This window comes from Canis lupus, chromosome 33 (assembly GCF_011100685.1).
Source record: "Canis lupus familiaris isolate Mischka breed German Shepherd chromosome 33, alternate assembly UU_Cfam_GSD_1.0, whole genome shotgun sequence".
Classification (NCBI taxonomy): domain Eukaryota; kingdom Metazoa; phylum Chordata; class Mammalia; order Carnivora; family Canidae; genus Canis; species Canis lupus.
In genome coordinates this window covers 18149031-18172991 of record NC_049254.1, presented here as the reverse complement: position 1 = coordinate 18172991, position 23961 = coordinate 18149031, and the positions used below count along the sequence as shown (strand labels likewise).

The 23961-nt window shown below is 43.0% G+C and overlaps 1 protein-coding gene and 1 long non-coding RNA gene across 3 annotated transcripts in view; one reads left to right on the top strand and one right to left on the bottom strand.

Moving 5' to 3' along the window:
- Positions 1-19124, bottom strand: part of BOC (BOC cell adhesion associated, oncogene regulated) — a 121737-nt gene extending 102613 nt beyond the window's left edge. For both annotated transcript variants that reach the window (XM_038582827.1, XM_038582829.1), the window contains exon 1: positions 18751-19124. The gene's annotated coding sequence lies outside the window, so the exon portion shown is untranslated. The remainder of the gene's footprint in view (positions 1-18750) is intronic.
- On the top strand, positions 102-18031 carry LOC102152218. Its single transcript, XR_005383329.1, has 3 exons — positions 102-235; positions 14354-14451; positions 15511-18031. It is a non-coding gene; the product is annotated as an uncharacterized LOC102152218 (long non-coding RNA).
- Positions 19125-23961: the final 4837 nt, after the last annotated feature.

Below are 23961 nucleotides of genomic sequence, written 5' to 3'. Positions count from 1 at the left end.
TAAGGACCCTGCCCTCCTCACGTGGGGCTGATTAACACAGGGCCTCCTCCCCTGTGGAGAGTTAATTAGAAATGTTACACTTCAAGAGGAAAAACAAGAGTAATGGAAAAGGCATCTGTGTGTGACCAAAGCTTAACTGAAAACAGGCTTTCTCTTCTCTCAGTCTGGGAAAGCAAGGAGCTGCAGCCAGGAAGAGAACAAGCAGAGATGCTCATCTGGGGATGGAATGACATGAGTGAGTGTGTGTGTATGGCAGGGTGGGGAGGGGGGGGGCGGGGGAGGGGGCGCATGTGAAGGGAGGAGCTCAGGGGCAGCGAAAGGAAAGGTTGGTATGAAGAATGTGGAATGAAGCAAGGCTGTGGTGGGCAAGTAGAAGAGGGGGAATAACCTTTCTACCTTCTTTTGGGGTCAGGCTATGGTGAGGAGGGGAGTGATGGAGGTAGGATAAACTCAGTTGTATCTGGTGGCCTCCCAGAAAACTGGGCTTTTGATTAATTAATTAATGCATTCCTATCCAGATAAGCCCACTCCTTCCCAGGCCCCCTTCTCATTGCTTCTCTTGGCTGCCCTTCTATTAGCCACAATGATCTTATTTTTATAATCTTTTTTTTTTTTTTCTGAAACCAAACTTACCAGGACTTTAAGTCCAAATGTTAGAAATAGAGACTCCTGGCTTGTATGTCTCAGTCTATTGTTTTCAAATACATTATTTCCATAAACTTTTACTGAGCCCATTCTGGACCAGAAATGGTACCAGGCACTGGAAATATAGTCATCATCCTATATACTAATGAAGGACAGATAAATGAACAATTGCAATACGAGGGGATAGAAAGATTCATGAAATCCCAGAAGGGCACCTGGCTCAGTTTTAACAGATGACATCTGAACTGAGTCTTGGATAGTGAGTAGGAATTGCAGGCACAGAAGATTCGATTCAAATCCCAGCACTTCCTCCCAGTTAGGGGAGCCTCAGTTTGGTTATCAATGTAATGTCTCTAGTCACACCTACCTCACTGGTGGTCATGAAGATTATATAACATAAACTAAAAAGTGCATAGCCCAGGCTTCTGGTTTCCCAGTCTCAGTGATCTTCACTTAAATTCTATTCTCTGTCAGCCCCACCCCGGACCACACTGCAAACTGCTCAGCACTCAACTGCTCAGTCTTTAAGATCCCAAACCAGGAACGCCGCTGTGCCTCACGCTCTCACTTCCCACTCTCTCCCATTCATGCCAGTGCTAAACTGGCTCTGTCCCGCTTTGGGAAATTCAGTCCCTTTATCTTCCCCTCCCTTTCAGTTCATCTGCCCCCATGACTTTGTCTTCCTCCCCACGAGGTCCCCACATTAGCCAGGAAGTGATTCTCTTTGGTCTCATCGATCCTATTGCCTTTTGGCTTACACTATGTATATCCCCAACCCTTGCTCAACTGCGTGGTCCTCCTATTCCCGCTCCTGGCATTTGAGCATACTGGAGAAAATCCAGACTGTGTAGTTCCATTACACTTGGATGTTTCCTAATCTCCACTGGGCCCTTGCTACTTCTTAGTTCTCTATTTATTTCTATTGAAATAAGTCAATGTATGTAAAGGGCCTAGCACTTAGGCTGAAACAGAAGCTCCATATGTTTATTTCTCTTTCCTCTTCCCCCAATTCCTTATCATATTACCAATGATGCCTAGTCTGAACCTCTTCCATTCTTCTTACATCTCTGATTTCCTTCAACCCTAAACCTTTTGCCATCTCACATAAGCTTGTTCCACTTTCCTAATTCCCAGCTTGTGTTTAATAATTCAGAGCACGTGGCCTCAATCTGCTGCCTGGTCTAGTCATATTGCAAGGTCTTGGTTTCCTTTTCTGTAAAATGGAAATTATAACAGAGATGATAAAAAGTACCCATGCCATAGAACTGTTCCAAGGATTAGACAAGATAGATAGCATGTGTTAAATGCTTAGGAAAGGATCTTTTAATGTTGCACTCAAAAAATGTTAGTTGCCATGATGGTGGTAATTTCTGATGCATTTCAAAGCTTTTAAAAAAAAAACCTTCCCTCTCTCAGAGAAATAGAGCTGGTAAGAACAAATCTGCACTTTAGATTCTATTCTCTCCCAATCCTTAAAAGACTTTCCTCTACAATGAACCTCTTACTGCTTCAATCTCTTCCTTTCCATTGGCTTCTACTTCTGAATCTGTAAACATGTCAAGTCTTTCCCATCCTTAAAAAATAAAAAATCATGTCTCAGCTCTATTATCTTCTCTAACTTTCTACATCTACTTCACAACTGTCAAACTTGTCCAAATGGTATTTATAATTACAGTATTTTTCTCTACCCTCCACACTTACCTGTAAATCTCCTGAAATCTGGCATCTACCCTCAGCAGTCAACAAAACCACAAATAGCTTCTTAAAGATCACTGACCTTTTCTTTACCTTTATCCTTTTCATCTCTGCAGCATCCTTTGATGTTGGTTACCCAGTCTTTAAGGAACTCTTCTCTTTTGGAGTACTTGGGTCTCTTCTTTCCTGGTAGTGCTCCCCGCCACCACCAGCACCCGTTGCTCCTGACACCCGTTTCTGTTTCCTTATCTGGCTCCTTTTCCTCCTATGAATACTTGAGTGTACATGTTTTTATGAATCAGACTATAATCCTCTTTTTTTCTTGCTTTATACTATCTCCCTGGACAAAGTCAACTGCTTCTATGACTAATAGTTGCCCTAATTATACCTCTCCAATCTTCATCTCATTAGCACAACTACTTTGAAAAATACTTTGGCATTATCTTGAAGAGCTGAACATCTGTATGCTATATGACCCAGCAATTCCACTCCTCAGTATAAGCCCAAGAGTAATTCTACACCTATGCACCAGGAGACACATGAGAAAAGGCTCATAGCTCACTGTTCAGAATAGCAAAAAAACTGGAAACATTTATATGCCCAATGACACTAGGTAATACAAACTGAATTTTTGCACAATGAAATGTTATATAGTAGTGAAACTTAATGATGCTCAGCTACACATAACATGTATGAATCTCAGTGACATAAGATTAAGTGACAAAAGCAAGTTCCAAAAGACACTATAGTATTAATTCTTTATAAAGTTCAAAAACAAGCAAAGTCAATTTATTTTTTATACAAGAATATATATGCAATAAAATATAAAACAAGGCAAAGGAATTCTAGACAAGGATTCACGATCACGGTTTCCTCTGAGGTGGAAGAATGGGATATGGATGCACACCTGAGTAGGTGTAGGTTACTGGTAATGATTAGATGGGCTAGAAGTTCATAGTGTTCATTATATTGCTAAAGGTAAAATACACGAAATAAAGTAGGGTTGTGCATGATCAATGATGAAAAAAATCTAGTTTTTAAAAAAGTTTTATTTATTAATGAGAGACACAGAGAGAGGAGAGAGTGGCAGAGACACAGGCAGAGAGAGAACCAGGTTCCAGGCAGGGAGCCCGACGTGGGACTTGATCCTAGGTCTCCAGGATCAGGCCCTGGGCTGAAGGTGGCGCTAAACCAGTGAGCTACCTGGGCTGCCCAAAAAGAATCTAGTTCTAACCTCTCTCCTAAACTCCCATTTCATTTTTTCGTCCTTCCTACTTGGCATTTTCATTTGATTATTTCAGTAGCTCTTGAAACTCAAAATGTGAAAAACTGACTTCACAGTCATCTTTAAATTTGCTGTCTCCTTAATCTCAAATTTTTATAAATGACCTTCACCTCCTCTGAGATAGTCTGGCCTATGCCTAGACTTCTAAAAGGCTCTTTGTTTCCTCTCATTCAGCTACTTGCCAAGTCTTACTTTATCCCCCTGTAACATGCATCTAAAAAGAGACAGAGCCAGATTTTGACCCATATTGTCTGTCACCACAGCCTATACTTTGAACTACCTATGTAGAGATGATACTGGATCAGTGACCCCTGGGCAATGACCTCTGGCACTGGCACCTGACAGTTTATATGCCCTTGCCATCAAGGAAGCTGAGGCACCAACCTGTTCTTTTCATAGCCTCTACCTTCTGTTGAGCTCTTGCCTCTCTAAATCCAGGCTGCTGAGCACTCAGACCCACCCCCCTGAAATCTTGCCCAGTGTTCTGGCTTTGACAAAATTTGCCAGGCCTGCTGGACAGCTCTTAAGGCCACCCTGTAGGGAGGAGGGCCACACTAGGCTCAGTGTTGGTAGGAATAAACAGCTCTTGTGAGCAGCTGGGATCAAGGTGGACCCAGCCAGATGGAATCTCTGGCTTTTTCTTTTCTTGGGCCCTGCCGAGCAGCAATCTCCAAGAGTGATCATAATGTACAGCCTCAGTGGGTTCTTACAGAAGCAATGGGGAGGATAGGCTGGGGCCCAGAGAGAGGAAGGGGGTCACAAGCAGTGTCAACAGCCATTTCTCTGCCTAATAAGAAGTGATTATTCCTAATAAGGACACAGCAGTTCCTGTTTACAGTTGTTCCAAACATCCCTCACACCACAACCCATTGCAAAATATGTGCCAAGGCCCAGCAACCTTTTCTGTTTGAGGACTCCTCTGACTTTACAGCTGTTAGGTCTGAAACTTTGCTGGATTCTGGCCTCTGCTCTTATGGAATAGGCATATTTTCTCCATGCCATGCCTCTTAGCCCAATGCTCTGCCTTCTTTTCCTTCTTTTGTGTCTACCAGCATGGCTCCCATTGTGGGCTTAAGCTCTGAGCAATGAACACATACAGATGTCTGGTGAGATCATTAGCATTTCTTCAGATGTCTTCTCACCAAACACAAGAAGTCTTCAAAATGCATAGTAGACAATTCCCAAGAGACTGCCTAGAGAGAGAGAAATTATGTAATTCAAATCCTACAGCTTCATGTCCTGTGAGAGATGTTTCCTGACTGGCTGTGCTGTGCCTGAGGAGGTAGATTCAGCATAGGAGATGAGAGGTCTCAGGATATAGAAGGAAGAAACCTTCTCTAAGAAAGTTTTCTTTCTTTAGGCAGTTTGCGGAAACCCTGTTTTTGTTTTTACTAAAACACTCAACACACAGTATAAAACAGGACTGTTTCCAATACTGCTGTCTTCCCAAGTTTTTTAAAGAGCTAGATTCTTGGTTACTAATTTCTTTTCCTCCCTTCTTACTCCCCTCCCCTTTAGCTTCTCCACCAAAGGGGCTTAGTTTCCACTCTAAGGACTGAGTGGGCCATTTAAAAGCACTTTCGATGGCGATGAAGGAATAGGAAGCTGTTATAGTATCCTCTGTGACAGGAGCCTGGGCTCTGTGGTTAGCCAGGTCGTGTGATGTCAGCTGTGGAGACAATTAACTCTGGACCCTCAGACAAGGAATGACATTCTCACTCTCCAGTGAGTGACTAAAATAGTTACCTCATACAGTAGTGTTGAGAATTAAATGAGATAATGTATGTAAAAAACAGCCCAGTTAGCATTATAATGATCAATAAATGGTGGTTATTATTAATATTGTGATCTCATTCATCTGGAACTCAGCCCCAAATTGGAAAGCCAAAAGGAAAAGGTTTCTGAGCAGCTAAAATTAATGTCTGTGGGCTGAAACAAAAATACTCAACTCACAGATGAGATTCTCTTTTTGAGCCTATTTAATACTGTATATAGAACTATATTAAGCTCACAGCAGATGAGGAGCAGCCAATTAAACAGGGAAGCATGCAGAGAGTACTCAGTGTGAGGGCTGAATCCCGATGACTGGTAATCAGAGCTACAGAAACAAGACAGAGAATTATAACCACACATTATTAAGGGGCACTTCGAACACGGTAATTCGTTGAGTATCCACTGGGTGATGCATCATCTATTGGGTGTAATGGGCATATTGTTTAATTCTCACAGCAGTCTTCTGCAGGGTGTATGTTTATCCTTGATATTACAAAGGTAAACATGAAGGTTCACAGAGTTTAAGAAATCTGTCACAAAGCTAGGAAGGGGGTATGACCTCAGAGCCTGCCTGCCTATAAAGCCTCCACATTTCTGATACTCCACACTCTCTCCCATATATCTTTTTAGGTCTCTAAAGGTCCCAAGTCCCACCATCTTTCCTTCTTTCCTTCCTTCTCTCCCTCCCCCTTCCTTTTTTCCTTCTTCTTTTCATCTACTTGATCATTGAATCAAGGTACTTTTTAAAAAAACCTTATTTTGGATGATTTTAGACTCACAGAAAGCTGCAGAAATAGTTCCCATGTAGCCTTCTCTCAGCTTCCACCAACAATATCATCTTACATAAGTAAAATCCATTATCAAAGTGATGAAATGAACATCAGTGTGATGCCATTAAATAGACTATAGACCTTTGGATTTCACCAGTTTTTGCATGTACTTATTTCTCAAGGAACTTGCAATCCAGCACATTTCTTATTAGAGCATAGTTTGTAACTGGCATTCTTCGAGTGAAATTAAGTTCACATGTAAGAAGAAAAGTTATATACCTTAGGGAAAGATTTCATGCCAAATCACGGAAATAAAGTTTAGGCGCTTAAAGGATAAACCCTTTGCTCTCTGAAACATTTAGCTCTTCAAAACAATGAATGTGCCAAAGCATTCTAGATAGCCAGAGGTGATCGTCTATGGTTACTCTGCAGAATACTGAGGAGTTGACGAAGTTCTTAGTGATACAGAAATCCTGTAAAGAATGTAGTCTTGTTCAAGGTCTCCAAGTTAAGCTATGGAGGTTTTTCCCACCATGTTATGTTACTCTTCAGTTTCCAAATGCATCAGGACACCATATTACACAGCGTGGGTGGAATATTTGTCAGTTTGGCTATCTCCTCAATTCCTTCCATGTGTGCCATGGAATTTCAGTGCTGGAGTCAGGCATTTCTGAATACATTTTTCCATATGTAGATTCACCACTACCCACCGAAGCACACACATCTGACCTACTTAATGGAGTGTGAGATTGCTCTTTTCTTTCATCCTAAGAACATTTATGGTGATCAGAAGGGAGGCAGACTGCTGTGCTAATTCTGATCTAGGCATGTCCCAGGCCAAGAGAGCCAACTGTTTCTGCTGGTCTCTGGGTGGCACATCAGTCAAGAATGGAGCCCCTTTAAGCTCATTCTCCTCTCCATTTTGTTGCTGGTGTAGGAACCTTTGAGGCAGCCATTTTCTCGCCCAAAATATACAGAGAAAAGTCTCCCCAGTGCCATTTTAGAGAGATGTCCCACCAGACTTAGGTAGGTTTCAAGCTGACCCTGGCATCTTCCCTCTCAACTGCTTTTCTCCTCCATAATCTCCATTTGTGCTAGTCTCACCACCATCCTCTGGGAAGCTGAGACCTGAAATGTTAATGATGTTATTAATGCTGCCTTTTCCTTTGCCCCTCACATCTGTTCAGGGGTAGTGCTGTTGATTCCATCTCTTGCTCATCTCTCCTCTGTCCTGCTGTTTCCATCCATACTCACTTGAATCTTGGACAGGCAGGAAGCTGGCCACTTGCCTTTGCCACACTGTGAACTCTGAGGGGGCTGGGGGACTGCATCTTTGCCACCACTGTGGCTCTGGGATGGCCGTCACGCTGGACAGATGGTTGGCCCTTCAGTGATATCTGCTGAGTGATTAACTCAGATGCTGAGTATCATTCCTGGGAGACTCAATCCCCAGGCAAAGCTCTGTTTCTTCTTTTAGGCTGGGCTCCAAGGCTGCAGAGGAAGAGGATAATGGGGAGGCTGGCCACGTGGCCTGGGGAACATCAGCCTCCCTATGCCTCTGCTTCTTACCGCTTCCATAGGCCACTGCTCCCTGCCCAGCAGCATTTTCTGTTCTGTTACCCTAAACTACCATGTCACTGCATTGGAACAGGTAAGAAAATTTGAATTGACAGCCATGAGTCCAGATTTCCTGTTATCTGTTCTCAGCAAAATGCAGTCACTCCTCATTCAGTAACTGTTCAGAGTTTCTCCTTTGTGTTAGGCACACTGCAGTTTTTCTTCCACCAGAATCTCTTCTTATATCTTCTATTGCTCACTCATTGTGTTTCTACAAGATATCACATACAAACTGTGTGTTTATCCATCATCATTGCTTTGAATTTCACCCACTCTATCCATTTTACCTGTACATGTATCAGAACTCAGAGACCAAAGTGGTAGCTCTCAGTTTTTAGGGCCAATTTGGGTCAGGGCCTTAAAAGACCACCTGGGATATCTGACATTCTGTGCCTCATGTCCCATCCTGAGATCAGTTAGATCGCTGAAAATACACCCAATACAATTACATCTTTGAGCTGCATTCTGGAGGATTTTCTTTGCCAAATACTTTCAAACTTCAAAAGCTGTCTCTAACACCCTGAGATTTATGCCTTATCTGCTTAAGAAGATAATCAGGCCACAGCTTGGCATTTTACAGAATACACACTGAACATACATCTGGGGTACTGGTTGTAAAATATGCTTGGAAGTCTCCAGACAGATTAAACTTTGTCACCGTTGGGTATTGGAAAGGTCACAAATTCCCATCAAGTGTGGCAGCCTGTGTCTGCCAAGCCTGGGACTTCCAGCTATGCTTTCATTCCCTGAAGAGACAGGGATGTGAGCTTGGGCTGTACTGGCTCTAAACCCCTTGAGCCTGGGAAATTAAGATTCTGGAAAGGACCTCAAATCTTTTTGTGTTAAAGGCAATGTGTTTTTGGAAAAACACAACTTCCTGTTTTTTACCCTGAAAGCAAGGTTTTTAAACATACAAATAATGCTCATAAAGTTTCTTAGACATCAAACAGGTCTTGCATAACAGTATTTTGATGATTGAAGGGTAAATAAATCAAAAACACATGCATTAAATGTCCCTTAAAATACACACATTTTAAAATTACGAGGGGAAAGTGCTTGACAAAAGCACCCTAGGTTTCATGAAGACCTCAATGTTTGAAAAATAGTTAGGACATTTGATGAATCCCAAACAAAATCAGGCTCTTCTATCTACAGCAGGATGCTGTGAGCCAGATTTCTGTTATTTCCAAGATAAATGGTCTGCCTAATCCTGGAAAAGAACGGCCCCCACCCCTGCAAGTAAAGCCCTGCAATGTGAGCCATCATCTTCAGTGGAGAAAATAGGAGTGACGTAATGGCCACAGCTGTGCAGTCAACCCTCTGGAGTGGCTTGATTTATAACTGCTTTGGGAGCCTCACAATATTACATCTCTTGATTTTGTGTACACATAATGTCTCAGCCTTCCCACTCTATGAATGTGTTAGGTAGTATTAAAGGTTTTTCCACTGGGGCATGTAAAACCTTGGCTTTGGGCCCAGCCAAAATTCAGCCACCCTTTGGGCATTATAATTGAGGTCTAAATAGAACTTGGCATCATCCTAGGGTCTCTCAATCAACCAACACTAAATGCCTACTAGAGCAAGCCAGTACTAAGATGGGGTGGGAGTGAGGGGGATGGAGGTTTCTCCAAGGGACATAAAAAAAAAGTTCAGAAACTCAGAAGATAAAGTCTCAGTTTCAAGCAGCTAATGATCTAGCTGCAGGGCTTAATCACATGGGAAATCATCAAATGCCACCAGGCAGATACAAATAAGGACTCCTAAACTAGGAAGGCTTTCATAAAGAGGAGAGGTTTTTGAGGGCTTTGGGGGATTAAGCTGGGTCATTCACTTGTGAAATGTTTACTGAACACCTACTATATGCAACACATTGGGCTGGTACTGGGGATGCAGAGGTGAACCAGACAGGCCTGGTTCTTACCCTTGGGCAGCTTGCATTTGAGTTGGGAAGATAGGCATCAAACAGCTAATTACATCACTTATCCTTAATTATAATTCTGAGTTCTAAAAAAGGGGAGGATAAGGGTACTGGGAGAAGCCGTAGCAGAGGCATTTGACCAAAGCCATAAGAGTTGAACTGTCCTAGAGCCTTTGTTAAAGTGTGGTTCACCACCAGCTTGTTATAAAGGAGACTCTCAGACCCCTCCCCAGTCCTAGTGAATCCAAATCTGTATTTTTAACTCAGTGCCAGGTGATTCTTAGAGCACATTAGACCTCTAGCAGTATGAAGATAACACAATATGCAGCAGAAGCAGAAAACTTGTGGGTCACACAAGTGTTTGACTATCCCAATTAAATGGGACAGACAGCCCTTTTTCCTGGATGATAGTCATAGACCTGAGTCCAATGTCGAGAAATCTATATCTTTTGCATAGATGCCGAAGGATACCCAAAGTCAGTTAATGGGCCACTCATCTTTGCCTTTCAGGAGGGCCTCTTTGTCTATCCGTATCTTTTTTTTTTTTCAGTTACACATCTACTGGGTCAGGATCCTTTCATGTTCCAAAATAGGAGATCTATTCTGTTTGGCATCAGTATTTCCCTCCCTCCCTCTCAGTGCTGGCTAATGCTTTCCAGATGAGGTGCGAGCAGCTGCTAATTGTACCCGGATCAGTCTTGATTTGTGTTTCAGTCAGCAAGGCACCTCACTAATGGGTCTGAAACTTGGCAGTGGGCCTGGGACCAGTGTCAAAGGAAACAGATCCGAAAGACACACGGAGAAAGGCAAGGAGACAGAGTGGATAGAAAAAGTTTAGAGGATGAAAGGAGGAGAGGAAATCAAAGGGACAGGAGAGAACTAGAGAGCATTTGGGGAAATCAACAGAGACTGATCTGAAAAAAAACAGAGGATAGGGGAGAGGGAGGTGAGAGGCAAACCCAGGAGAAAGGTAGGGGAGGCAAAGGGGAAAGAAGCAATGGCATCTGTATCTTTGAGAACCAGACTGCATTTTGTGATGTGATCCCAAATGCTGATGATGCCTGTGGTTGCTTGTGTGGACACTGTATATGGGGAATGTCAGATAGGGCAGCCCCCACATTTCTGCAGGCAGTAATCTGATGCCTCTCTCTTCTCTGTGGCCTCTAGCTTTCCAAGGGTTTGGCAGGGAGCACTGAACTCTGACAGCAGCCAGCAAGTGAAGGCTCAAGTTCCAAGTCTGACAGAGTTGTGGGGCCCAGACACACCTTGGCTTTATGAGCTGAGGCCTGAGGAAAGGCCTCTCCTGGCTTGAGCTCTTGGAGCCTGCTTTCCTGGAATTGAGTTGGAAAGGGGCCTTGTTAGGGGAAGCTGAGAACTGAGGCCTAAGACCTTTCTGAGTTATACATATTCACTGTACTTATTAAACACACATATACACCTCTAGAGGAAGAAAATCCACTTGCCGGTATGAATTCTGAATTGTTGCACATGCAAATTTGTGCAGGGAAAAGAGAGGAAGGGAAACATTATCAAGAGGCACAAGAACAGAAAACAGATGGGAGATTGCCAGTGGACAGGCTGAGCTTTGCTTAGGGCATCAGCAAAGTAGCGTCACACCCATCCCTGCCTCCAGCAAGAAACAAATAAACAAGCCTGTGTTGTGGAGAAAAAAATTAATACTTCAGAAAAAAAAAAGCATTTGTGTTCATATGTTCAAGTTCAAAAACCTGTAGACAAATGTTCTCAGCAACACTATTCACAACTGCTGAAAGATGGAAACAACCCAAATATCCATCAACTAATGAATGGATAAACAAACTGGTATATTCACATAGTGGAATATTATCCCGTCATACAAAGAAATGAATGCATGCTGAATGAATGCATCAAAAGCACTGATGCATGCTACAATTGTGATAAAACATGCTGGAAAACATTATGCAGAGTTAAAGAAGTTAGACACAAAAGGCCACATACTGTACTTTATTTACATGAAATATCCAGCAATGGCAAACCCATAGTGACAGGACATGGTTCAGTTATTGCCGGAGGCTGGGAGAGGGGAGCATTGGGTGGGACTTCTTACTGGGCATAGAGTTTCCATTTGGGGTGATGCAAAAGTTCTGGAACTAGAGAGTGGTGATGGTTGCACAATACTGTGGATATATTTAATGTCACTGAATTATGTACTTTAAAATGATAAATTTTATGTTGTGTTTTCCAATAAAAATGAAAAAAAAGCAGTGAAATAATCATCACTTTGAAAATCTAAAAACAAAATCAAAACAATCTGTTTTTCCAAAACTTGTTTTACAGTTAGGTACTATTTTTGAGTCACATATTGGAGGTGCATTACTATAATGTATTTTCCTATGTCCCTGAAAGGGAAAGAGCGATGAAGAAAGGAAAAAGGGTGAGGAAGACAGGAGGGGGAACGTCAAAGAAAGCCAGTGACACAGTGTAGGACATAAAGGTGCAGGGCTGGCTGCTGAAGAAAAGTGGCCAGGATGAAGCGGGGAGAAATAAGCTGACGATCTTTCACCTAGGAGAGAAAGAAACCATGGACATAAGAAAGAAGACACAGAGAAGGCGCCAAATCTTTGAGTCGTGTCAGATAGCACTGATGAGAAACTAAGATAAACTAAAAGAGATTCTTAAATCAAAACAGCAGAAAGACAAACAATGTGAACTTCATTCTCTACCCATATGTCCCCCTTTATTTCCCGTGAGCTGTGAAGTGCCCGAGATCTGGGGCTGAGAACCTGAGGGAGTTCAGGGGGGGATAGATCTTTCCACTCTACAGGGCAAACCTTCCTAACTAAGCCCAGTGTCCGTAAATAACTGGTATCCTGCCCCTGTGCTCCCCATCCGGAGATGTGATGAAGCAGAGACTGGATGAGCCCCAGTCAGGGATACGGCAGGGAGAGCTGAGCACTGTGCAGGCAATCAGGCAAGATCATTTCTGAAATCTCTCCCGATTCTATGCTCTTGGATGTGAAGGGTTCTAAGCCACACACAGGTGCCTAACATAAGGAGGCTGGTCAGAGGATCAGTCCATGGGTGCTTACCACACACACGTGCTCTATTTGAAAGAGGACTTGTTGGCAGAACTTAGAAGGCCCTGCCTCATAGAGAGTTGTTAGATGAAAAAGACTGAGGTTGAGACTGTAACTTTTTTTTTTTTTTAAGATTTCATTTATTTATTTGAGAGAGAGAGAGAGAAAGAAAGAGAGAAGCAAAAGCAGGGGGAGAGAGGGAGAAGCAGACTCCACTGAGCTGGGAGCCCAATAAGGGGCTTGGTCCCAGGACTCTGGGATCATGACCTGAGCCAAAAGCAGATGCTTAACCATCTGAACCACCCCAGGTGCCCTGAGACTATAACTTTCTTACATTATTTCCAGGTAGTCTCAGGCGCCCTGAGACTATAACTTTCTTACATTATTTCCAGGTAGTTGGTATGTAAGGATTTTTTAAATTAATCTTTTAATTTGAAAATAGACATGAAAAAGATGAAAATAAAAATCACTCATAATGCCACCTCTTTGGTGAATATTTATGCATATTTACCTCTACTCAGCACACATGACTATACTGAACATACTGTTTCATGTTCTGGGGCTCAAGCTCATTTCTCTTAGGTCTCAGACAATATCATAATGACGTGTGGGTTCAAGAACTTTATGATAAAGACAAAACAGGGAGATAAGGGTGAGATGGTCATGTGGGACAGGCAATATGGTTTATTCTGCAAAAGAAAGCACAGAGTTGGGATCCCTGGGTGGCGCAGCGGTTTGGCGCCTGCCTTTGGCCCAGGGCGCAATCCTGGAGACCCGGGATCGAATCCCACGTCGGGCTCTCGGTGCATGGAGCCTGCTTCTCCCTCTGCCTATGTCCCTGCCTCTCTCTCTCTCTCTGTGACTGTCATAAATAAATAAAAATGTTTAAAAAAAAATTTAAAAAAAAAAAAAAAAAAAAAGAAAGCACAGAGTTCCATCCTATTTTCCAAAAACTATCAGTAGGAAATACTTAGGAGGAGGAGTATGTTGCACACAGGGATTATGCCTTCAGTCTCAGTCCTAGAATGAGGACAGCACAATCCTACAGACATAAGGCAAGAAATAAACCTTACTGTTATAAACACACATATGCACACAACATGCAAATGGTATAAGATGGCCTGCATTTTCTAAGGCTTCAAGGAAGGGCACCTGTGAAAGAAATCGGCTTCTGGAATCTGGGTTCCTTTGTAATGCGTATCTGCTAATGCATTTGAATCACAGGTGGAGTGCAGGGTTTTCCCAATGGAGTCTGAACTCCGGTAGACAAAGCTTGTCCTTGAACTGTATGGGGAATTTGGGGGATGTCTCACTTCCTACATAAGGAAGAAGCTCGTGAAGGGCCTACTGGTATTTTGTTCTAGGCAGAAGAAGATGGACATAGCAGGTATCCTGCTGAGCTCTGGTAAGCAGAAATCTGGTTTACAGAGAGGTCAGGAGGAAGAATTTAGGAACTAGGAAGCAGAAACTGCTTTCTGAACATTGGGATAACAGCCACTTACTTGTGCAAGATGCAGCTCAAGTAGGAGGTCAAGGCAATCCCTCCCCAGCTGCCTGCAATTCGCAGCCTTTATGGCTTTCTCCATCTCTTCAGGCCCCGCTGCAGCCCAGAAGTACACAATCAGTGGCTGAAGGGCACAACCAGTTCCCCCAAGATTGGGGTGTGGAAGGCACGATCTCTCAGGCTAAGAGGTAAGTACCGCACTGGAGCATCACATTTACATGATGGCACAGTGCCATTCAGGCCCTCCAATAACCTGACAACTATATGATCTTCCAGTGGTCCCTCACTGCACTCAAAACAAATTCCTACACTTTTATCATGGTCTGCAAGGCCTGTGGCCTGCACTACGACACTCCTCCAACCTGTCATCTTATCCCTTATGATGCCACACTTAACTCCCTTGCTTCCAGCCACAGGGACCTCCCTGTGGCACCCAGCACATTCCTGCCTGTCCCCAGGCTCACTGTGCCCTTTGCCTTGGACACTTTTCCCTCTGTGTTTACATCGCTTCCTCTGACACTTCATTCCAGCTCTGCTCAAATGTCACATCAGAACCACCAAAGCATTCGGACCACCTATCCCAAATAATATCCCCACTCCATTACTTACCGATTGGCAGTAGGCAAAAGTACTAACAGAGCCAGCAAAGAGAACAGATAGGGATGGAGGGAAGATATATATAAATACATATAGAAATATGTATTTAAAAATACATACATATCTTGTTTATCATTTGTCACCACCACTTGAATATAGGTACCATGAGAGCAGGGACTTTGTTTTGTTCACTGCTATATCCCTGGCACCTTAAATAATATCTGGCACTCAGGGTTCAGTGAACAGGGGCCGAATTAATGGATGGTCACTTTTTCTTTCATGCTGATTACCTTTACCTTTCAGTCCACAACTTAGAGCCATTTCTCTCCTGACTCTTGATCTCTCTACTTGCACTTAAGCCTCAAGTTAACTGCCACAGTTTCAAATAGAAAATGTCCTCAAACCATCTGAATCCCAAATCAGGGAAGAGTAGAAGGACTGGTCTTTAGAATTCCCTTGGATATAGCTGCTTCTCCTTTGGACGCAGCATTTTCTTCATCAATCCTGAGTCCCTGACTCAAATGAATCCCCTCTTCCCTCTACCCAACTCAGAAACAAGGGGGGCTCCCTTAAAACTGATTTTAGGCTAATCTTGTCTCACCTGTGTGGTAACTGATGCCCTCCCAATTTTTTTGTTTTTTGTTTTACAGATTTTCTTTTTCAGCAACCTCTACACCCAATGTGGGGCTTGAACTCAACCCTGAGATCAGGAGTTGCATGTGCCAGCCCAGCGCCTTGCTCCAAATGGTAAAGGACTCTATCACATATCCAGCTGGTGACAATGTAGGGCAGCAGACAAACATCTCCAGGCCTGCATCATCTGGGTTCTCACACCGAGCTGTTATCATGAGTATAATAAACCTACTCCATTCCTGAGCCCTCACTTCTAACTCTGCCCGAAGAATCTGTCTATGACAGAGATACAGTCAATGACACCGACTTGAGATGCCCTAGCCTCCTGGCACCCATATTCCTAGTTCTGATTTCTGTGGCTTCCCATCACTCTGTTCTTCTGGACCCAAGTAGCTCCATCATTTATTTTCCTCCAGCCCGAGCCCTGGGAGCACCTGATGACTGAGGCTAATATCCTTAGAGTGATCTTATGACCCAATGGCTTCTGGCCATTACTCTCAGTTTAGAACCTTGTGTGTAGGAAGGACACAGTTTCAAAATGCCCTAAAAATAATGAGATCAAAGATAAATCTTAAAAGCCTGAGTGGTGATCCTCAAGATACTTTGGTTTATATGTGGAGTTTGGGTTTGTATGTGGCCAGCTTCTTTGTCTTCTGGTGTTGTAAGGACACTTAGAGAGGGGCTGTTGCTTCTAAAAATTTGGATGCTGCCATCTTCAGAACTGCCCTTCCTGGCTGGTGGAGGTTTTCCAATGCTGCAGGAGGGCAGCTTTTCCTACTTCAGGTGCCTACCTGGGACTATGACCTCATCTGAAGGAAGGAGCTGGAACCCTTAGGGCTGGGAGGCTGTGGCTGGGGAAAAGGAAGGATGGAAGAGGTGGAGTGGCCTTAGCTTGTTATAGGTGCCTCATTATACACGTCTAAATTTGGCTCTCTCTCAAGCCTGCTCAACCAAGGAATGTGCATGCAAGAATTTTTTTTTTTTTTTTTTTTTTTTTTTTTTTTTAGCTGTAATGAGTTTTGTTATACCTCCCATGCCAGAAACTTCTTTGAGGACAAACAGTAACATATGTAGATAGACATTACCTAGATGTCCAGCAAGACAGGACACTATGATATGCTAAGAGAAGAAATTCAAATGTTTATGCACATGTCACCAAAGCATTTTAGCATCTTCTTTTCACATACACTCAGTCTGCAGAGCTGTGGGCATGTTCACTTGCCCACTGCAGACAAGTAGATGAGGTGGACATCAGAGTACTCTAAGTCCTCTTGCCTAATACAGCCAGAAGTAGAGAAAATATGAATCTAGATTCTCACTCACTCCCTGCCCCCAATCTTTGATTCTTGGCCATTGTCTAACTTGTAACAGCCACATGATAAAGAACTTATTAACTTGTAATATAATGCATGAATAAGAAGGTAAAAAAAAAAAACTGCCCTTCCAACAGAAGGACTTTCTAAATATGAAACAAAACCTAGAAACCAGAAATGAAAAGATTCACATGTTTGACTACATCTAAACTAAACATCTTTGCAAGGTAAAAAATATTTGTTAAGCAGAATCAAAAGACACATGACCTACTGGGGGAAAATGTGTACCTTGTATCACAGATAAATGTTTAATTTTTCTAAGAACTTGGAAAATATCAACTAAAAAAACTACCAACCGAATAGAAGAAATAATAAAGGCTATTAATAGATATTTAATAGAAAGGAATATACAAGTAGCTCTGAAATGTGTAAAAGATGAAAAAATCTGGGCAGCCCCGGTGGCTCGGCGGTTTAGCACCTGTCTTCAGCCCAGGGCGTGACCCTGGAGACCCGGGATGGAGTCCCACGTTGGGCTCCCTACATGGAGCCTGCTTCTCCCTGTGTGTCTCTCTCTCTCATGAATAAATAAAATAAAATAAAAAAGATGAAAAAGTCTTATTCATAAGGGGAACTAATTAAAAATATACTGGGAGACCATCAAACTGACAAAGTCCAAAAAGTCTGATAAACTAAATTGGTGGGGATTTACAGAAATAGGCATGGCCATACATTGTAAGTGGAAATGTAAAACACTATCTTTTATGAAATTTCCCAATACTTACCATAATCACAAGTGCTTATTTTTTATTCCCTTCTATGTTTATCCTAATATACTCTTTTCTGTGAAATGATTCATATACAATGCTATTCATCACATCATTATTGAAAAAAATAAAATTTGGAAACAACTTAAATGTCCATCAACAGAGGGCTAAATTATGATACCTTTATGCAAGGGAACAGTTTTTTAGCTCAAAGGGAATGAGCATGCTTTTTCCTGTGCTGATAGGAAAGATTTTTAACCTATATTAAATGGGAAAAAAAGAGAAGTACAAAAAAGTATGGCCATCTTTTTATGGAACAAAATGGGGAAACAGGTATAGATACTTGCTTGAATATAAAGTCGCTCCACAAGGATACATACACACAAATGACAGACAGATGTGAGGGAGAGACTTTGTGCATATCCTTTCAAGCTTCCTAAACTCTGTTCCAGGTGAATGTATTCTCTCTTTAAATAAATAAATAAATAAATAAATAAATAAATAAATGCATGCAAGTTATCCTTGTTTCTGTAAAATATCAATTAATCCAATCATCAGCTTCAAAAATTAAAATCCTGGATAAAACCCCTCTCAAGAGATGCAGCAAATAACCTTTTAAAAATTCATCATCCTTAGCTGATGACTGGATAAGGGAGAGATGGTGTGTGAGAAGCCGGGTGACACAGACGCCACCCAGGAGCGCAGGGAGGTATGATGGGGAGTTTGGCAGGACGGGGAGAGAGGAAGCCGCAGAGGGAGAGCGCATCAGGGCCGGGCAGAGGCAGCAGTTGCTGAAGCAGCGGCTGCAAGTGGGTGAAAATGCCGCTACTGCCCGTTGGCCTTCACCTCAGGGTGTGCTTCAGACGCGACTGCCCTTTGTTACCACTGCTGGTTAGACTCGGTTTATTTTTCCATGGACTTCTTGGGGCTTCTCCTGTGTGTCAGGAATTGACAAAGGCTTGAGAAATTTACTTAGGAGACATGCAGGTCCTCTGACCCCACCAGAGAAAATAAACAAGTGTAAAGTGGTCCTTAAGGGAGGGTAAAATGGCTGCGACTTCCTGGTTTGGCGGATTATATCCCTAGTGTGAAGGGTGGACGTTCAGGGCGCATCAGCGTCACCTGTATGTGCACGTGTACGATAAGGCATGGGAATAATTTAGAATCCCACACAACTCACCCCAGTAGGTTTTGCTTGTTGATGACTGTTTCCCATTTTATACTTTAAACAAAACCTCCGTTGTTTTCAAACACATCGACTGCACGATGCCGGTTTTCTTACGTCACCTTCGCTCCCGCACTAGCTCGTGGCAGGTTTCGCCTCTTTGGAGTCCCACGGCTAACACGTCACAGGAAATCGCTGCTGAATTTACCGGGATTCACATGGCCGTCAGTTCCGGGTTAGGTTTGGCTGCACGTAACGCAGACCCGACCTACAGCGGCTCGAGCAAAAATCCGACTCCCGTAATAGAAAGTACAGGGATGGCAGGCCCGGGTCAGCGCAGCGCTCGCGGGGAATCGCCGAGGGTGTAGGCAGCTTCCGTACCTCGTGCACCCGGCCACATGCCTCACGGCGAAAGATGGCGGCCGGAAGTCCGCACTCACCGCCGGAAGCGAAGGAAAGGGCAAAGGGCAAGAGGCCGGAGCCGCGTGATTGCCCCAAGCCCGAGCCAGCAACCTCTGCCTGCATCCCATTGGTCAGAAGGGGATCACGTGGCCTCCCCTAGCTGCAGTGGATTCTGGGAGGCTGAGCGGTTTTAACCGAGAACCCGGCAGCATCCCTTAATAAAACGAAGCTTCTCTTGATAAGGAAGCGAGGGATGATGAGGAGCCGTATTGGTCACAAGCGCGTAAAGGTCAAAAACACATTTCCGGGCAGCCTGGGTGGCTCAGCGGTTTAGCGCCGCCTTCGGCCCAGGGCGTGATCCTGGAGACCCGGGATGGAGTCCCACGTCGGGCTCCCTGCATGGAGCCTGCTTCTCCCTCTGCCTGTGTCTCTTCCCCTCTGCGTATGTGTGTCTCTATGAATAAAAAAAAAAAAAGAAAAGAAAAAAAAAAAACATTTCCGACTCCGTGTCTCGTTCGCATGTTGCTCCTGCCTGTAGAGTGGCCGTGGTGAGGGTCCATTCTCTTGGAAATCCCAGCTGGTGCCATTTGACCAGACCCCCGGGGCCACGCCTTGCCTCCCTCCTACCGCCCCCCTCTCCCGGGGTGATGTTCTTGGCCTGTTCTAAGACTCTAACTAAAATACCTAATTACCCCCGGGGGCAGTACATTCCCTAGACTCTACAGGCTGCCTTCAGGGCTGGGAAATTTCCCAGGGGCAGGAATGGATGCAAATCCCTTCTCCCGCGTGCTCCGCTGCATCTGTAGCCTCCCCCGGCAATGCCGCAGTCCTCTGCCGCTGGTCTCACGGGTTTGTGTCTATCGGTGGATTTCTTACAAACATCTGGCAGCACAGCCTTGCCCTCTCAGGCCACAGGCGTTCTCCTGGAGAGTCAGGTGATCTTTCCCCGGAGTCTAAGGAGGAAATTTGTGCTGGTCTCCTGTCCTTCTCTCCAAGCAGGGGAAGGCTGTTTATTCCACATAATTAATGGACAGAGAAACTGGGCCTAATTTATTTTACTCCTAGGAATGCAAGTCCGTTCTTTCTAGAGAAGAATGTGTGTCTTTGCCTCACCCAAGCCGACTCACAATTTCCCATAAGGAGTAGACATTTAAGCCAAAGGTGAGGGGAAGGAACAGTTCTCGAAACTCTGAAAGAAACTAAACACATTTTTAAAAAAGAAATCATGTTTCTGTTTTGGTCATTATCATCTTAAGTATTTTGTGTGATCGTGCAAAATTATTCAAAGGCATTTAATGAGGGCTGTGCATTGCAGACTGGATTTCTGTGGTATTTCATGATTTTCTAGTTCTTCAGGAAGTCAGTGTCTTTTAATTTATCTTGAATCAGGATTATTTCACTTGCACATCCTAAGCTAAATAGAGAAATGGCACATTTCAAATGCCTGCCCGCTGTATACAGAGTGCTAGGGACAGTGATGGATGACAAAGGCTGTGGCTCTGAGACCCTGTCAAACTGCATTTGCAAAATTCTTTGTAGAAGGGTTTTATGAATTCTTTAGAGCAGGTCAGCAGAACCTATCTCCTTCTCATTAATCCCTCACCAGTAATAGTCACGTGTCTATGTAGAGGTAAAAGAAAATGGAATGGGAAAAGCATGGCTTTCAGACTCAGGCATATGTTTGGATTCCAGCTCTGCTGCTCATACTGGAGAAGTGACCCTCAGCAAGTAATATCTGTCCTTGCCTAGTTTCTTCATCTGTAATCCTGCCTTATAAGATTGTTGTTCCCAAATGCAAAGCTCCTGACTCATGACAGATGGTAGTTATAATCAACAGATGAAGACTTTTGCAGTGTTTAACTTCCCTGAAACCTGCTAAATTCAAAACGAGGTGGGCATTGGCCTTAGCACTATCTCCCATGACATGAATACTGTTGTCATTGACTTAGCATGTGCCCTGCGCAACCCACATCCTCCCACCTACTCTTCCTAGAACAATTTCTCCCAGCCAGACATTGTCTCCTCTGGGAAACTTCCCTTGAGTGCCAGTATTGGGTTAGGTCCCTGACTGCTCCCATAACCCCTTGGGCTCACCTCTAGGGCACTTAACTGACAGTGTTCTAAATGTTTGCCTATTCTGGGAACTATGTTTTGCTTGGTTTTGACAGTGCACAGGTCATGGTAGCCGCTCTTTTTAAAACACTTAATTGAGGTATAATTTTAAGACCGTAAAATCTACTCATTATCAGTATACAACTGAATGGGTTTTCAGTAATTTTAGAGTTGTGCAATGATCACCACAATCTAGCATTAGAACAATTCTATCACCCCAAAGAGACCCCTTGTGCGCATTTGTAGTCACCCCATCCCCTAACCCCAGGCAACCATGATCTTTCTTTCTTTTTTAACTGGAGTTCAATTTGCCAACATATAGCATGACACCCAGTGCTCATCCTGCCAAGTGCTCCCCTCAGTGCCCATCACCCAGTCACCCAACCCCCCGCCCACCTTTCTTTTTTTTTTTTTTTAAGATTTTATTTATTTATTTGCAAGAGAGCAAAAACAGGAGCAGCAGAGGGAGAGGGAGAAGCAGACTCCCTGCACTGCAGGGAGGGGGGACGTGGGGCTCGATCCTAGGACCCTGGGATCATGACCTGATCGAAATGCAGCTACTTAACTGACTGAACCACCCAAGTGCACCTGATCTTTCTATCTTAAAAAAAAAGTCTGTCTTTTCTGGGCATTTCATATAAATGGAATCATATTCTATGTGTTCTTTTGCATCTCACTTCTTTTACTTAGCATGAAGCATTTGAGGTTTATACACCCTGCAGTCTATATCAATAATTTGTTCCATTTTCTAAGGTTTGCGTGTCAATGCATAGATACACAGAGACTGCATTCTGTGCACTAGCCACCTATGGCTAGTTCAGTGCTTGCAGATTACCGTAAAAGCTAAGGAAAACTTTGCTGCTTGAATTGAGTTCACAATGGGATAATATTAAAGTTAGTCTGACACTATTAATGCACACAGTAATGAGGGGGATAGACAAGAACACACAGATATCTGTGACATGTTTGGGCAATGTCAAGTCATTATCTGAAGAAATGTCTCAGTGACTTCTTATCTTGTCCCTTCACCGTATATGGATTTTTAAAATTCTGAAGTGAGAAACACCCCTCCCTTCTACATCCAGCTCTTTTGACATTACTTTCATCTCCTCTGTGTCAAAACTGAATGCTCACATTTGTCCCAACACAAGTGATAAACATTAAGTGATGATTTATTCACTTATTCAATAATTATGTATTGAGCACCTACTGTTTGCCGGCATCATTTTAGGAGCTTAGAATACTTGACTGAACAAAACAGACAAATATCTCTGCCTTCCTGAGGATGAATGTATTCGCATTTGGGTATCCACAATATATCAATAGTCCATAGATTTTGGCCCATGAAAGCCTTAATATGTTTTTCAAAACCATTAGACTTGAGGTCAAAGACATAAATAAACTACTCACATTGGAGGAAATACAGAATACTCAAAACATAAACAGACCAGCCTGAATAATAATGAAGGAAATGAAAATACAAACAATTTCATTGAAGTTACTAGAAACATTGTACACTTCTTAAGCCATCAAAAAAAATAAAAATTAGTACATGTGATGTAGATGGGTTAAGGAAAACAGAAATGCTCATCAATTGCTGGTGCCATTATAAATTGATTGGGTCTTTTAGAATCTAATTGCATCACTGATTCAGAAATTCCTTTTTTTTTTTTTTAATGAATGTCCAAAGGAAATAATTTAGGGAAAATATATATCAGAGCTATTAATCAAAGGAAAAAGGCTGGACATAGTCCAAATACTCCACTATTTGGGAGTAGACAAGTAGATAAAAAAATCAATTTGGGGGGATCCCTGGGTGGTGCAGCAGTTTAGCGCCTGCCTTTGGCCCAGGGCGCGATCCTGGAGACCCGGGATCGAATCCCACGTCAGGCTCCCAGTGTATGGAGCCTGCTTCTCCCTCTGCCTGTGTCTCTGCCTCTCTCTCTCTCTCTCTCTCTCTCTGTGTGACTATCATAAATAAATAAAAAATAAAAAAATATTTAAAAAAATAAAATAAATTTGGTATGATATGATGGAAAGCTCTTACCCACTAAAAAAATTAGAAGACTGCGCTCTGTGATATACAGAATGCTTATACAAAACAGTTAAAACAAAGAACAAAAAAATATTATGGATGATCTTATTATAGTTCTATAAAGTATGTACCAGGAAAGAGCATAAAGTGGTACACATATTTGTATTTGACAATTTTTTTATGCCATGTATAATGAATTCTTTAAAATCAGTAGCTACTCCTCCACCCCCCACTCCCACACATTGAAAAGTCTAAAGTCCTTGAAAAATACTATTCCCCACCCCATCCCCCAGCCTCTTCCTTTTCCAGTTCTTCACATCAGTAAATGAAAAGGACATTCTATTCTTAGGTGCTGCACCAGGCCTAGTCCTTCAGCACAGATTCTCCTGAGCTCTAGAGCAGTAGGATTAGAAAGGACCCAGAACTCAACTATCTACCCTTTCACTTTATAGAGGCAAAAACTGATGTTCCTAAAGAAGAAGGGTCTTGCTCAAGGTCCCCCAGATGTTTAGTGTAAGGATGACATAACGCGTGAGTCTCAATCACCTTCACCAACTAACCAGTCCCTGGTACATAGTAGGAATTCAGGAATATTTGTTAAATGAAATAACAGTTTCTCTTATAACAGGAAACTGATAAGCCCATATCCGGGGGTTTTGCCTCTCAGTACCCAGCTG